Source organism: Oncorhynchus keta, chromosome 4 (genome assembly GCF_023373465.1).
Source record: "Oncorhynchus keta strain PuntledgeMale-10-30-2019 chromosome 4, Oket_V2, whole genome shotgun sequence".
Taxonomy (NCBI): domain Eukaryota; kingdom Metazoa; phylum Chordata; class Actinopteri; order Salmoniformes; family Salmonidae; genus Oncorhynchus; species Oncorhynchus keta.
Genome location: NC_068424.1, coordinates 78,055,541 through 78,071,855, shown reverse-complemented (window position 1 = coordinate 78,071,855; position 16,315 = coordinate 78,055,541). Strand labels below are relative to the sequence as shown.

Here is a 16,315-nt window from a genome sequence, read left to right as displayed (position 1 = left end):
CATGGACATGTCAGGCAGGGCACTGGGGCTCAGAGTAGGGTCCAGTTCAGACAGACTCTTAGAGCATCAGGTTGAGAACAGAGGGTTTTGTATGTGCTGGTATGGCTAACCCTGAACCAGAGGTGGTGTTAGAGTCTGACCGTTCTGTCTCTGGGGGACTTAGAAGAGTGTTGTTGAAAAGGTACCAACTCTTTCCTCCTCATCCTCCTCATCCCTGTCCCCACTGTCAAACAAGGTGGACTCAAAATGCAGGTATCCATTGGGGGATGGGGAGCAGCGCTCCAAACTATCAGAACTAACAGGAGAGAAACCGTTCTGATCCCGCATGGAAACTCAGCAGGGTTCTGTCTCCTCGTTACCAGTAGAGGGGGGCAGTCGACCAGAGAGCCCCAAAAACTAGAGCCTCCCACTGGGCTGTGAGAGTGCAAATGGTTCCTGGCATGGAGGTCCTTGGGTTGGGTCCCGGGTCCCAGATCAGACCCAGGTCTGTGTACCATAGTGGAGAGGTCCTGGAGCCTCAGCAGAGGACTGTAGTAGTGGGGCCTCCTCCTCCTCTGCTTGGTTATACCCGTAGCTAGGTGCCTGTTTGAGGGAGGGGAGTGTTGACAGTTGCATGGTCGTCGAAGGTTGGTCTGTTGAGCCACGCTTGGCGCTGCTGTTGCACTGGTTTCCTCTGATGAAGTGGTGGAAACTGAAAGGGTGGGGGCCTCAGCTCTGGCTGGCCTGAGCTATAAGATGTGGCTGAGCTGAGCCGCCCCTGAAGAGCCCGTCTGAAGGAAGAATTCATGTCATGGCTCCTTCTGTCATTGTAAAAGAAAATGCAGGTTAGGGTGGTTGAGGTAAACCTTCTAGCAAACAAACCACGTTTTCCTATCCAGCTTACAGTGTGGTCAATTCATATGGTTCAGACTCATGTACACTGTTTGAAATAGCTACAATGTTACAAAACAGTTGTTAAAACACAAGAATGTATATAAACCATACTGTCTGTGTGTAAATAACAACTCACATTCCACGCGACAATAACATAAAGAAAGACTACCGCATAGCCTACACGTAATAATACGACATTTGCATGGCTTCCCTCTGAAGGCCGTCCGTAGTGGCAGCAGAAGACAAAAGATCAGGAAAAACCCAGCGAGCGACCGGTGTGCTCTGCCCCGTTCACAATAAAATCATATCTACTCGTTCTGGGTTTTTTTTATATCAAAATAGAACGATCGCAAATACCGAAACGATAGATCTGTGCAACATTGATCGCTGCCAACCTGACTGTCTGTAGGGAGTCAAATACAGTCAAAAGCCATCATACAGAATGGCTCACACACAGAAATAACCTACACAGAGCCTATAAACCGACATAGGAAGCATCCATTCTAACTCACAAAAGGACGGTTCAAAACGTGTAAAAACATCGTCTGTTTTAAAAACGCAATAATCTTACCATTTGGAGGGTCGGTCACAATAACACCAACTGCGGGTCTTTCAGATTGGGGCATGAAGCGTGTGTTTTTTTCGATTTGTGAAAGCGGATCTGCACAATCCCCAGCAGTAGCAGCAGCACTAGAGCCAAGAAAGACCAACAGCTCTCATTCTCCCCCTTCACCTCCTGTCCTATCTCACCAGCGGGGCCTTTCAAAACAGTCACCAATAGACCAAAGAAAAATGTAACCTTCCATTTTAGTGCATAAAAGTCAGTGTAGCGTACACCACCTCAGTCCCTAGCAATTACAATATCATTTTTTACTACATGGTTGTTTTGCGGGCTTGTCGAAATACCCCTCCAGTTATGTTAAAAACAAACCGTGCTAGACGGACTGGCTGTGTTGGCGAGCAGAGCTGAGCAACCAATCCGCACAGCCACCCAACCCCCGTCTGCGAAGCCGCGGATCACAGCACATCGGGCCCGGGCACTCTCTCAACCTATCAGTCCTCAGTCACTAGAACACTGGTCTACAGTCACACTGACGAATCCAGATGTAGGCTACTATATCCCCTCGTGTGTTTTAGTCAACATACACGAAACCCTTTGGCTAGATAAAGACTATTTAATATGGGGTTATGTAGTGGAAGGTATGTCACATTGATAAACCATTGCGCCATTGGTTTCCTTATCCCAACAAAGGCGTAACTTGCTTCCTCCATTTTGGATAGCAGAGGTTGGAGAGAGTGATGATTCTGTGACCACAACGAACACGGATCAATAGTTCGAATGTGGTCGACTGGAAAACAGCGCAAGCGGATGCGGCCTAGTCAAAGTTTTAAAATAGACTATGCGCCATATTGCCTGACAGCAGAGAAAATAGGCCATGTCCGCAGCAATACACATGTCAATGTGGGGGGGGGCAAATCGCTAACTGAAGTCGGACCCCTGGACACCATGTCAATGGGGTGCAATATAATATTATTAATTCGGCTAAATGCTTATCCGTTTTTTTTCCGCGTTTCCGCGTATCCTTCAATAAGTTCGCATTAAAAAAATAACAGTGACAGCAGCCTTTAATGCAGAGAAGAATACGCCTTGCATAGTGGCCACACAAAAGGCTCGCCATACTCTCGTGCCCTACTGCCACTGTAATAAACTCGCTTCGCACAATACCCATCACTGGTACATCGAAATGACAGTTGTCAAATAGGGCTACAGACATGATTTTATAGCCAATTCTAATGAATCATATTACCTGATAGGATATTTGCCTCGGCTGCTCTTCATTGATAACCAATCTGTAGATTTGTAGCCTTATGAGGCCGCCACTCAGAACGTAGGGCTAAGAGAATGAACATTCAATGTCACAGGACAAAAATAAGAAAATTAGTTTAGATTTTTTTTCTCTCGAAGTGGCCCAATGTTTTATGTTGAAATTATATTTAAAGGTGTTGTTCTTTTTTTCCTCATTCAATATTGGTTTCTCAGTTCTATGAGATTTCACAACACAGGCCATATGTAATTCTAGGCCTATGTGAAGACACGATACCCAGGTTTATGTACGTAAATCTTCTTAGAAAAAATATTATAGGATGCGAATATCAGGTATAAACAGTATTTATTATATTTATTTTAGAGTGGTTGGACATGCAATCAGTGTTTTATAAAGGTGGAGTCCACTGGCTCATAGGGGGAACTGGACCCCATGATATGATAAGATACAGATTTTTGTCTGCACTTTACAAATGGAAATGATCTCCACTGTTGTTTATACACTACACTATTAAAATGTCATTGACAGTCAAGACAATATCATTTTAGAATGACCATTTCACTTTAATTTTTGGTCATACATACAGAAACGATCTTATCGTTACACATAATCCACCATAAAGCATTTTCTCTGTTGGTTAAAATGATAGTTCGTACTCAACACCATTCTGGGTTTGCTTTAATCAATTGATAGTTAACTTGTGAGAACAAAGAATAAAAAGGATAATACAGTACATTGAGAAGACAAAACCATTAATATTCACAAAGAGTTAGAAATAACAATTCCCTTTGTCGTCAAATAAGTATTATGAGAGGTTTTCAGATGCACTGTGTTCGTGTCAGTTTATTTTTTATTTTTTGTCATCTTTATTTAACTAGGCAAGTCCGTTAAGAACAAATTCTTATTTACAATGACGGCCTACCCCGGCCAAAATCTCCCCTAACTTGGACGAAGCTGGGCCAATTGTACACCACCCTATGGGACTCCCAATCACAGCGGTTGAGATACAGCCCGGGATCAACTGGGTCTGAAGTGGCGCCTCTGGCACTCGCAAAGGCGGAGTGCCTTAGACCGCTGTGCCACTCGAGAGGAGGCCCAAAAGTTCAAACACAATTTCAAAAACATGTTGTAACAATGTTATATTGCATGAAATCCTGTGTATAAATATGCTATGTATAAATACAAATAAAATATGTTATATCATACAACACAAAGACACAAACACTGCCACACGCACTCTGGGAGATGCTTAAGATTCATGTTTTGCTAGTGTGTTTTGTGTTGTTTTCCTACTAAGATTCATGTTTGCTAGTGTGTTTTGTGTTGTTTTCTACTCAGATGCATTTTCAATGTGGAAAATATCAGGAGGACAAGCAAACTACTAATGATAAAAGCACATTATATCAGAGCATAAAATAAACAGATGAATGAAAGTCAGATATTTAAAATTTAAACAAAACATCAACCCTTCTCCAGACAGCGAGCATTTGACTAGATTATGACGAATAGTAGGCTATTTCTCATTCCTGTTTAGCTAAAGTATATTGATTGTATTTATTATATGCTTTATCATGCAATTTCTGTAAAATAAGATAACAAACTTTTTTGAATAAAAGAGAGCGATTTCAGTCTTTGGATAGGGACAGATGACATGGTGACAATATCAGCAGAGTGCAATGAAGAGAGGAGGAGCCATTCATTAGTAACCAGTGCCAGACATATCCAAAAGTCAACCAATATTTTGGCTACATGAGTCCCTGCTGGTCATCAACACCCTTTAGGACAAGCACTCAAATATGATTTCCAGGCAATAGATAGAGACGTTATAGCAACTACTCGTTAGGTTTCCTCCACTTGCCAGTAGGCTCACGCAAGTTTCCCGTTTCTGCATCAGGTTGTAAGGGAAAGGTGCCACTTGACTGGCATAGTCCAATTTCTTGGTACCATCACAGCTGGCATAGTCCAGTTTCTAGCTCCGCCACTCAGATTACTGAAGCCTAGTTTCTTGAAAATTCATCACAGCTCCCGTACTCCAGTTTCTTGAGCCGAGCCAGAGTCTTGATGCTACCAGAGGCCTGCCAGGGCTAACCTTGTAGCCTGCCGCTTTGGTGGTACCCAGAGGGCCGACTGGTCTTGAACCCTGCAGCTTTGTGGTCCCCAACGGACGCTCCAGTGCCTTGTCCGGTAACCGGGGCTGACTTCGTGGTCCCTGAGGGTCTCCTCACGTCGGACTTAACGACGCCTCCTTTCTTTTCTTGAGCTCTGTCCCAGTTGGAGCCTCACTGGGCCCTCGGATCCTCACTGTCTGAGGGTGGAACTCATTCTGGGTCTCTTGTTGCATTTGACAGGGCATGGGCTTGTGCAGGTTTGGGGGCAGCTGTAGAGTAGGGGTGGAGGCGAAGGGTAGAATTTGTTGGATTGCGAGCTACATAAGTCAAAGTGGCTGGTTGGTTGTTGACACTCCTCTGCAAGGCCACTCATGCAATAGTCATTGCTGCTGCCAGTGACTTGGTGCATCATTTTCTGTTGAGGGGTACAAATGAAAGGGAAGCAGGTTTAGAGTCATTGAATTGGTATGTGTGACACAAACTTACGAGCATGCACATAAACACACACAATAAGAACCTAAGTTGGTGATGCACATCACTATGTAATGCATATGTTATAAAGTATCTATTCTATGCGCAAACATCTTGTCCAAACATTATTAATTAGAAGAGGCTATTGTTGCAAAACCATATCGGCGGTGTTAATACAATACGCAACGTAGTGTCTCGCTATTATGCGTTTACAACCCAATAATACAACAGCCGTATAAATGGGGCAATGGGCGCTACTACAACGAAATACCACGAATAAAACTGCTGCATTTGCGAGTACATTTTGAGAACATTAAAAACCACAAACTCATTTTGTAGGCGGATCATAGAATGCAAAGGGTTAAATATGAAACCTATTTTCCATTCTTGACCTCCATAACATCCTAAAAACGCATGTATTCTACGCCTTTATATTCCATGGATATTAACTTGATCCTGGATGACATTATGCGCCGGGTATTTGATATTTATTTATTCTTCTAAGGACAGAGGTTTAAGTGAGAAAGGCAACCATTTTCCTCTGGTTTCTTTCTTTTATATAAACAGGGAGGGGCTCAAAGCGCAGGCGCGCCAGACTTTAAGGAAACCTTGCACCCCTATAAAGACATTTACTATAATAAAAATATGGCATGTAATCCGGACATATTTCGATCAAGAATATAGGATAGTATGTTTTTATTTTTTAATCTTGTTTTGAAATTGTGGACATTGTGTCCAGGAAATGAGGTAACAGTTTCGGAAACAGTTTTAGAAACGGTCGTCACTAGTGACAGCCAGTCATAAACCCCGCCCATTTCTACGTCTCGTCTTAAAATGTGATTTTAAACCTTAACATTACACCTAACATTACCTACACTGCTAACATTATGCCTAACCGTAACCTTATATTAAGACCAAAAAGCAAATTTGTGTTTTCATAACATTTTACGATATAGGTCATTTTTACTTTGCGGCTGTGGTAACTAGTGGGAACCTTTATAAACAGAGGTTAATCAATACTGTACTTTCAGTAGGTGGTAGTATAACAAAGACAAAACATTAAGTACAGGATAAAAAAACTAGCTTGATCTACTAAACCGTGTAATATAACTACATTTGACCTGACGTTAGTGGGAAAGCAATCTAATTTACAGAACTCATCAGTTTTTGTGTACAGTTTCATACATATTCACATTTCAGGCGCACGCTAGTTCTTCACTGTCTGATTGTCAAACAGTAGTTTGCCTGAAACTGTGATTTTCTATACTGTAAACAAATATTTTACGAGGCTACAAATCAACTACTCATTTATACAAATTGACTGCATAGCCCATATTTATGAGGCTCAAATAAACTAGCCTCACTATTTATGAGGCTACAAATCAACTAGCCTCACTATTTATGAGGCTACAAATCAACAACCTCACTATTTACGAGGCTACAAATCAACTAGCTACAAATACAAATCAACTAGCCTCACTATTTATGAGGCTACAAATCAACTAGCCTCACTATTTTATGACTAGCCTCACATTTAACGCTACAAATCAACTAGCCTCACTGGTTTTTACGAGACTACTAGCCTCGCAAAAGCATATACAAATCACTATTTACTGGCTATAAATAAACACCAAAAAACAGAGAAATCAACTAGCCTCACTATTTTGTTTATAATACATCATATTTAATATGAGCTACATGTTGTACGAGTAAGGAACTGGCCACATGTATGTGGAAACCAGTGTTTTGATAGATGACATTTAAAACATGAACATGTAGTGTATGTCAATTGTAAGTTTTTGTCTGTAATGTTTTTTTTTGATTTATGTGTCCGGGACCCCAGTAAGACTAGCTGTCACCATCAGCGTCGGCGAATGAGGATCCTAACAAATCAAAACAAACATGACAACAGAGACTACATTTACTGTAATACGTTGTACTGTTGAGCTTAAAGCTGGGAAGCAATAATACACATAGGCAAGGCATTTCCCAGTTACATTGTTCCACTAGTCATTCATTCCCTATTGAGTTCACAGGACTTAGGTCCAGTTGATTAAGCAAAACGTTTAAAACAACAACAACAAAAAATACCCCCCAAATGGCACCCTATTCCCCTCAGCCTGGTCTCAGCCCTTAATAGCTCTACATATGGTAGGGAGTATGGTGTAATTTGGGACAACTATGCTTGGGTTATTAGGGCTCCCTAATGATCTTGTTCTCGCTTTCTGTATCTTGGTAAACATGTCCACATACTTGTCCCTGACGCTGACTGTCATTCCACCCAGGATGGAGGGGTCAGACTGGGTAGAGAGAACAGAGAAGACATTCAGACTTGAAGCAGCATGTACAAACCAGCTCATAATCACTATATTTCACAGACTTTATGGTGAGGATTTTAGTCAGAGAAGCAAATAACCCTAAAATGTCAATGTTTCTGATTCTGTAGGTGGACTGTGATTCCATTATTCTTTCATCCACTGTGGCTTGGTGTTATGTATATTTAGTATTAGCTTTTCAGCAGCCTCCTCTGGCAGTTCCTAGTTCCTACCTTAGTCTCCAGCTTGAGCGTCTCTCCTTTGACCAAGAAGCCATTCAGAGCAACTCTCAGGTCTTTGAGGTTAGCAGCATCCAGAGGCTGGGAAAGAGACACAGGATTAAGAAAATGTCAAATACATGCAAATCATTCATCTGCAAATGATCAAGCCCTATAAATATAAAACATGTAAATTACATTTGACTGAGAAACTAGGAGTAGAAACTAATTAAGTGTAGATGTGTTGGTTGTTACCAGTGTTGGGGAGTAGTGAACTACAAATAGTTAAACAAGTAATTTCCTTACATTTTGCAGTATCTTGGTGGTAGTTTTAACTAAATTCGAATATTAGTACTGTTTTCAGTAGTTCATATTTTGTTTGCCATGTGCGTGGTGTTTTCTGCATCAGACCTTCCCAACACTTGAAACATCGTTTTTGTGTTTAATAGGCTGAAACACTTGTCATGTTAACGTCTGGCTTTTGAGTGATAATATTCTTGCAAATTGTAGTCAATTACATTTTAGATATGATAATTTTTCACGAAGTAGTTTGGATGTAGTGAAATACACTTATAAACTATTTAATATGTATATATATTAGTAAACTATATTTTTCTTATGGGTAACTTTAGTGTAACTTAACTTATTCCAGTTCGAAGTAATTGGTAGCTTAGTAAAGTACATTTTCAGAGTAGCTTCCCTAACACTGGTTGATACATTGTATCAAGCTTGATCATTAATTCAACTAGTTTTGTTACTGTTATGGTATCAGACAGGTCTGTCAAATCTAATGACTGTTAAACATAAGTCCTCGTGGACGCGAGCTGTACCGATTTCAAAGTGACGATGTAACTATAGGGTTTAGGTGAAGAGGTTCAGTTAACTATATGTTCTTTTACAACAGAAAATAAACGTTAAATATTGAGTGTCTTACCTGCTGTCCTCCTTGCCTCAAAGGTGCTGCCATTTTATCCTGGGTAGTGCTACCCGGGTACCGTGGACGTCGCTACCCTAAACCTAACCTTAACCCCTACTACAGTTCCCTAACCTTAACCATAACCTCAAATCTTACCTTAACCATTTTAAATGTCAAATTCAATGGAGTAACCTCGGAGTTGGGACGAGGAGAGGAATCACGATTGCATGGACCATTTCTCATACTGCTGACTAGGGTGAAACTCAATGCGCATGCGTGTGTCTTAAACATTAGGAGCCGCTTTAAATTCTGGATAGTTGCTTTTGCATCCTGCCAGTCCGTTGTATTTATTCACTGTGAATTATTATATATAGTTTTTATACCATTTATTTCAGCTTGATAACCTGCATATGCATTTGAATAGCAATAGACCTATTCACACTATTATCCACAAAATTCATGGTATTTATTGTGATTAATTATTTTAATAACGAGATCACGTTGAAGTTCCCATTCGCAACCACACGGTGGGAGTAAAGCCCAGATGAAGGGGACGGGTGAGGTACGTCGGCCAATGACGTAAACGCAGCACTATACCGGGGGTTTCGTTTTATCTGACTCAGGTTACCCCGGCGTGAGAAATTTGAATCGGGTGAAAAGTGATTGCATTTGTTTAGGAACCGGGCTGGCTCCCGAGCGTGAGCCAGGTGTCCAGCTCTGGCCGTCCGCGTTGTCGGCTCAAAACAAAAGTGACGTAATTAAACACGTGGTGGAGGGATGAGTTGGATTCTGTGTTTCCACATGCAAAAGTGATTAAGAAAAACTATTTATCTGCCTTCCCAATCCTAGTTTGAAAAGTCAAACATTTTTTTTATGGAAAAGAGATGTTACTGGGCGATGCACCATGCTGCCTTGTTGACAACCTGACAGAGAGACGCAGAGTAAATGTTTGATTTGAGTATTGCGCTCCTCCCTCCCCGCTTTCGCCTGATGTTGTGAGGGAGCGTTTCCCCGTTCATCTCGGGCCAGTGTAATACAACTCTCTCATTGATTGTTGCTCGGTGAAGAAGCAGGGTTGGGTCCTCGGAATTTCATACAGAGCCAGTTTTTCTGCAACTGCGGCTGTACCACGCATTTCTTTAGCTATTTCAGATAAACAGGATATCGAGGCGCATGCAGCGCTTATTTTTTTAACGAGTAGCTCGCTAGTAAGGGGGTTGAACCAATTTAAAGCAGGTGTCGGTGACCTAGCTAGCTCGTACATTCATTTTCGACGAAAGCAAAAAGAGTGCGAATGACGAGAACGCATTAACTAAACTAGTTTTCAATAGGTAACCTAACTAGGGAGTTTGCTCGCTGAAATATAACCAGACATGGACGACAAGTCATTCACTAAGGAATTGGATGGGTGGATTGAGCAACTCGGCGAATGCAAACAGCTCTCGGAAAATCAAGTCAAAGCCCTTTGCGAGAAGGTAATTTTAACCCGTTTAATTCGTATGATCTTGCAAGCCCTTAGTCGGCAAAATTAGCTTAGCTAATATTTGCTATGTTAAGCAACTCTCTTAAATTGTTATTTGGTCCGAGCACGGTTAATTTCCCCACCGGCTATGGTTTGTTACTGCTAGTTAGTTACTAGTTCGTTACTAGTTAGTTAGTTACTAGCTACATTATTCTGAAAATGGCGGCGGAGTCTATAGCCATTACATCCACTGTGGGGTTGGCTGACATGCGTTGACTGAATAGCGTTGTTGTATTCTTTATATGAATGTGTTTGGAAATTTCATTTTGTTCTTACGCTCCGTTCTGGCTTGTTGCAGTTGAATTTCCAATTGTGCCCTTGGGTATCAACTACCGTATATAGTTAGAGCTTAAAAATATGCATGCATTTTATAAATAAAGTACTCAAACAAGAAATAACATACACAGACCCGAACTCCCGCTCTTCCCCTTTGTATCCCCTATTTCCCCCACCCTCTTGTTTAAATTCCTAACCCCGAACTCTTATGTCTCATTTCTTTCCCAGGCCAAAGAGATTCTGACGAAGGAGTCTAATGTACAGGAGGTGAGATGTCCGGTCACCGTGTGCGGAGATGTCCACGGACAGTTCCATGACTTGGTGGAGCTGTTTAAAATCGGAGGGAAGTCTCCGGACACCAACTACCTCTTCATGGGAGACTATGTGGACAGGGGCTACTACTCTGTAGAGACAGTCAGCCTCCTGGTATCTCTCAAGGTAAACATAGACAAATGTTTTAGAGCAGGAAAGGGCAAATTTAATGGGGGGTGGGCCCCCCATATAAATCTAAATGCATCATGAGGGGCTGCAGTGGAATTGCCTGAGGACTCAAAAGGAGTTCATCTAATTAAGTAATTTCATGCAATTTTGCCATAGGGTGGACAGAAATGTTTTCAAAATCTATTGGGGCCCCTGGTCTGTGTCCGGCCATGATTAATACAAGTTTAGATCGCTGACTAGGCTAACTTACCAATCTAAACATTTTTAGCTTGCATGGACTAATTGAGTGACTGTTAGTGACACATAACGAGAGAAACTGCTGATGCACGACCACAATATTTATTGAAGCTTATCAATTCTAATTCTCAACAGTAAATTGAGACCCTGACTGAGTTCCTATTGATACACAGGCCCTACAAAATGCCCGTGGCCCGCCAGTTGCCCATTCCTGTTTTAGAGTGTATTCTATAATAGCTTCGGCTGATTCCTTTCTGACATTGCTTTAGTTGATGTATTTTGCACAGGGAAAAACTGCAACCAGGTTAAAACTCAAACTGGTAGTGGAGGCCAGTAGGTCTACAGGGAGGACAGCCTACTGATATAACACAGGATAAGATTCACTGGCTGCTACTGTAAATGTCGTCGTCAACCTTAAACCATGTCTGGTTGTTGAGAACAGAAGGTGCAGTCACTGTGAATGTAATGTCTTGTTATGCACATTTTGTCCTATCCAGAGATATTAATAATTTGTTTTTCAGGTGAGGTACCGTGAGCGAATCACAATCCTCCGAGGGAACCACGAGAGCAGACAGATCACCCAGGTGTACGGCTTCTACGACGAGTGTTTAAGGAAATACGGAAACGCCAACGTCTGAAGTACTTCACAGACTTATTTGACTACCTGCCCCTCACTGCCCTGGTAGATAACCAGGTGAGATATTAGTGGTTACAGGTGCATTATGCAGAAATCACTCTGCCATTTCATGGTTGCAAAAAACAGTTTGCTTAATTTCAGTTTATGTAACAATACCAGCAGTCATTGTGTAGAGAATCATCGTACCATCTAAAGTACTGTGAAATATATATTTTCCATAACCAAAAATATATATATATATATATTTTGCTGTTTGAAGCAAATCAAAACCGACAGTAAAAGGCACACAGATGAAACTTAAGACCGGGAAACGTAGAAATAATGCACACAGAACAGATCTACCACTTCTTAGGCTTAGTTTCAATGAGAAAGACGGCTCTATAACTCACACTTCTATGTGAATTTGGTCGTGTTGCCCCCATATTTCAATGTGTTACATATTTATTTATTAGTAGAAGCATTACATAAGTGTCTTTTGATCGGGTCCTTGAAGGGCGCTATATAAAACTCATGTACTATTAGGATCACTGTTCTGAAGGAGAGGAGATTCAGCAACATGGAGGACAATGGAATTCAATAAAAAGCTTTTCTTTTCTTTCTTTTTACAAATGGAACCAACTATTTTTCGGATTTTGACCTTAGTCAAAAACACGATGAAAGCTAAAAGCCGTAACGCATTAGTTCTACTTTTAGCAAAAAGTGTCTGTGTTTTTGAATCTCCTCTCCTTCAGTTTGCTCCTCAATTCATGCTCCGTGGTTGGAAAGAGGTCTCTTCCTTGATCACTACTGTTATTACATAACCATGTAATTCAGCAGCAATGTGCTGTACAATACAGATGGTAAAAATCAAAACATCTACAACCCAACACTGTGTTAGATGGTATTTTAAGCCTTAATGATTTGATTCGTTCGAACACATTTAGAAATGTCCTGACTTGTTGTTCCTCTGCAGATCTTCTGTCTCCCACGGTGGACTGTCCCCCTCTATAGACACACTGGAACACATCAGGCGTTGGATCGTTTACAGGAAGTTCCTCATGAGGTCAGCTCACTTCCACGTTCCTAGAAACGGCGTCCAACCCTCATACTACCATGCTAGTTAGAATACATGTCAATATGTTGTGAACATGTCAATATGTTGTATCATAATATTGACTTACTTGACTTAAACACTTCTGTGTGACAGCTTTTGCCTCTCGCCAGGAGATCCCTGCTTTGTTCAGTTCATGTAGAGTGATGTGTTTCCAGTTGTTCAGCATCTTCATAGTGTGGATATTGAACCACTGGAGTCTGTAAGCCCTGACATTGTATAGCAGATGTTTAATCTGTTCCATGGACTTCTGGCCAACCCAGTCACTACTCATCTCACAGTTGTAGTATGCGCTCAGCAAACACCTTTGATAAAATCATGTGGTGACTCTGTGTTGCAGCCTGACCTCACCAATATGGCCACCTTATTCACATCATGTGGTGTTCGCTGTATTGTTGACCTTACTAACATGGCCACCGTCTCCTTCCTCCAGGGTCCGATGTGTGACCTGCTGTGGTCAGACCTGATGACCGTGGCGGCTGGGGCATCTCTCCCGCGGTGCCGGCTACACCTTTGGACAGGACATCTCAGAGACTTTCAACCATGCTAACGGACTCACCCTGGTCTCCAGAGCTCACCAGCTGGTCATGGAGGTATGTTTTAAGTACTGAAAATGTATGTATTTTTATACTAAAATGCAGACATTCTTTTGTATTTGCATGAATTCCTTCTTTTTTTTTTTTTTTTTTTTGATTGTCTTGTTCCTAGATGTACCTCTGGTCTCCTGAGTGTTTGTTTTTGACAGGGTTATAACTGGTGCCATGACCGTAACGTAGTGACTATCTTCAGTGCACCCAATTACTGCTATCGCTGTGGAAACCAGGCCGCCATCATGGAGCTGGATGACACTCAAGTACTCTTGTAAGTATTCACTTCAGAATAAAATTCCTGTTGACAATTCTTTACTTTAGCTTTATTGTTAAACTCCGTACATTGGAAATTGTTACGAGTAGATAAATGAGTTAGCAAGCTTCCTTTTCTTATCTTGATTGATGAAGTAGTGAACCCTCTATTAGATGGAACGTCGCTCCAAGGCCTCGTATCAGATGTGTGACTGTCTGTGTTTCTATTCCAGCCTTCAGTTCGGCCCGCCCTCGCAGGAAATGAGACCCCATGTGACCCGCCGCACTCCTGACTACTTCCTGTAAAAAGATCCCAATGCCTGTAGAAGTATTGCTCTAGATTCTTCTTAGTGAAGAGTGGGAGAAGATGCGGGAGAAGGAGCATCGGTATAGAGTTGTGACAAAGTAAGCATCCATCAATCCATGGACCAAAATGTGTGCCACAATTTCACAAAATGCAAAATGGAAAAAAATGTCACATTCATCTTTAAAAAGACCACACAACCGACACCCACCCCAGTCCATGGAACCAGTTCCTTCTCTCTCTGTGCATGATGTTATATTTATCTCTGAAAATGATTCTTCATTGTAAAGATTACAGTGTACTATATAGTAATAGGGTGCCATTTTGGAAGCAGACAGTCTCATAGTACCTGCTGGTTTTGTCAGGAAAAAGATCTGCTTTGAATTAATTAATCTGCTGAGATTAAGGCTTAAATGTAACCCTTGTGGTAGGAACATAATTCTAGTATAGAAAAGTTTTGGTAAACCTAACTCAGCATGGCATCAAACTGGAAGGTTGCAGTAAACAAACATGTTATGTTGTGAACATTTTCTAACAGAAATTCAATGGCTTTTTGTGTGAATTTTAAATCATTGTTTTTGGACTTAGTTGGGAGCTGGATGGAATTTAATTCTTCTTTCTCTTTGCACTTTTGTATTTAATGTTTATCATGACACTGACAAACTACAGCATTCTGTTTTACGCTGCGTTCAGAAAGTATTCAGACCCCTTAACTTCTTCCACATTTTGTTACATTACAGCCTTATTCTAAAATGGATGAAATACATTTTCTTCCTCATCAAACTACACACAATACTGCATAATGACAAAGTGAAAAAAATGTTTTTAGAAATGTTTGCAAATGTTTTTTTAAAGTTCTTAAGTAAGTAGTCAAACCCTTTGCTATGAGGCTTGAAGTTGAGTTCAGGTGCATCCTGTTTTCATTGAACATCCTTGAGATGTTTCTAAAACTTGGAGTCAATCAATTGATTGGACATGATATGGAAAGGCACACAGCTGTCTAGGTCCCACAGTTGACTTCAGAGCAAAAACCAAGCCATGAGGTCTGGAATTGTCCTAAAGCTCCAAGATAGGATTTTTATTTTACCTTTATTTAACTAGGCAAGTCAGTTAAGAACAAATCTTATTTTCAATGACAGCCTAAGAACAGTGGGTTAACTACCTGTTCAGGGGCAGAGCGACATTTGTACCTTGTCAGCTTGGGGATATGAACTTGCAACCTTTTGGTTACTAGTCCAACGATCTAACCACTAGGCCACCCTGCCGCCCCAGATTGTGTCGAGGCACACATCTGGGGAAGGGTACCAACAATTTCTGTTGCATTGAAGGTTCCTAAGAACACTGTGGCCTCCATCATTCTTAAATGGAAAGTTTGGAACCGCCAAGACTTCCTAGAGCTGGCCGCCAATGGCAAAATGAGCAATCGGGGGAGAAGGGCTTTGGTCAGGAGGTGACCAAGAACCCGATGGTCACTCTGACAGAGCTCTAGAGTTCCTCTGTGTAGATGGGAGATCCTTCCAGAAGGACCACCATCTCTGCAGCATCCACCAATCAGGCATTTATGGTAGAGTGCGGCTGAAGCCATTTCTCAATAAATGGCACATGAGTTTTCAAATGCACCTAAAGGTCTCCTTAGACCATGAGAATCAAGATTCTCTGGTCTGATGAAACCAAGATTGAACTCTTTGGCCTGAATGCCAAGCATCCCGTCTGGAGGAAATCAATTTTAAAATAAGGCTTGTAACATAACAAAATGTGGAAAAAGTTAAGGGGATGAATACTTTCTGAATGCAGTGTTTATTTCACCCCAGCAAATGCCTTTTCTATCACTCACCTGTCCGTTAGTTGAGTAAAACCTATTTCAGAGGAACACCTGTACAAAAATGACATCCCTTGTTATAGATACCTTTCTGTTTTGCAGCCTCCGCTATATAATAAAGATTGAAGTTGTTCCTTTGTTTGTCCTGTATGGTTCTTCCTGTATGGTTCTTAGAAGGCGCCCCTCGTGGCACAGAGCAAGTGTGACCTTTGACTTTCATGTCCCAGGAACCATATGCCTTGAAGAGTGTCAAAATTTTATTTGTTTTCCCTTTCAAAGGGTGGGCCAGACAGCAGGTAGTTCCTTACAGGTCCCAGCCCCTTGACAACCAGGTTTTATTTTGCAGGACAACCATGAGGAGCTTGGGGGGCGACAACCAGGTGAGGGGTTGACAGCCAAGGTAAGGTGAAAGATTGAAGT

At 41.5% G+C, this 16,315-nt stretch overlaps 2 pseudogenes; one reads left to right on the top strand and one right to left on the bottom strand.

Annotated features, from left to right (window-relative positions):
• Positions 1-3,716: 3,716 nt before the first annotated feature.
• Positions 3,717-8,778, bottom strand: LOC127906144 (UPF0461 protein C5orf24 homolog; annotated as a pseudogene).
• A 1,142-nt stretch (positions 8,779-9,920) lies between these two features.
• LOC127928995 (serine/threonine-protein phosphatase 2A catalytic subunit alpha isoform-like) lies at positions 9,921-14,078 on the top strand (annotated as a pseudogene).
• Positions 14,079-16,315: the final 2,237 nt, after the last annotated feature.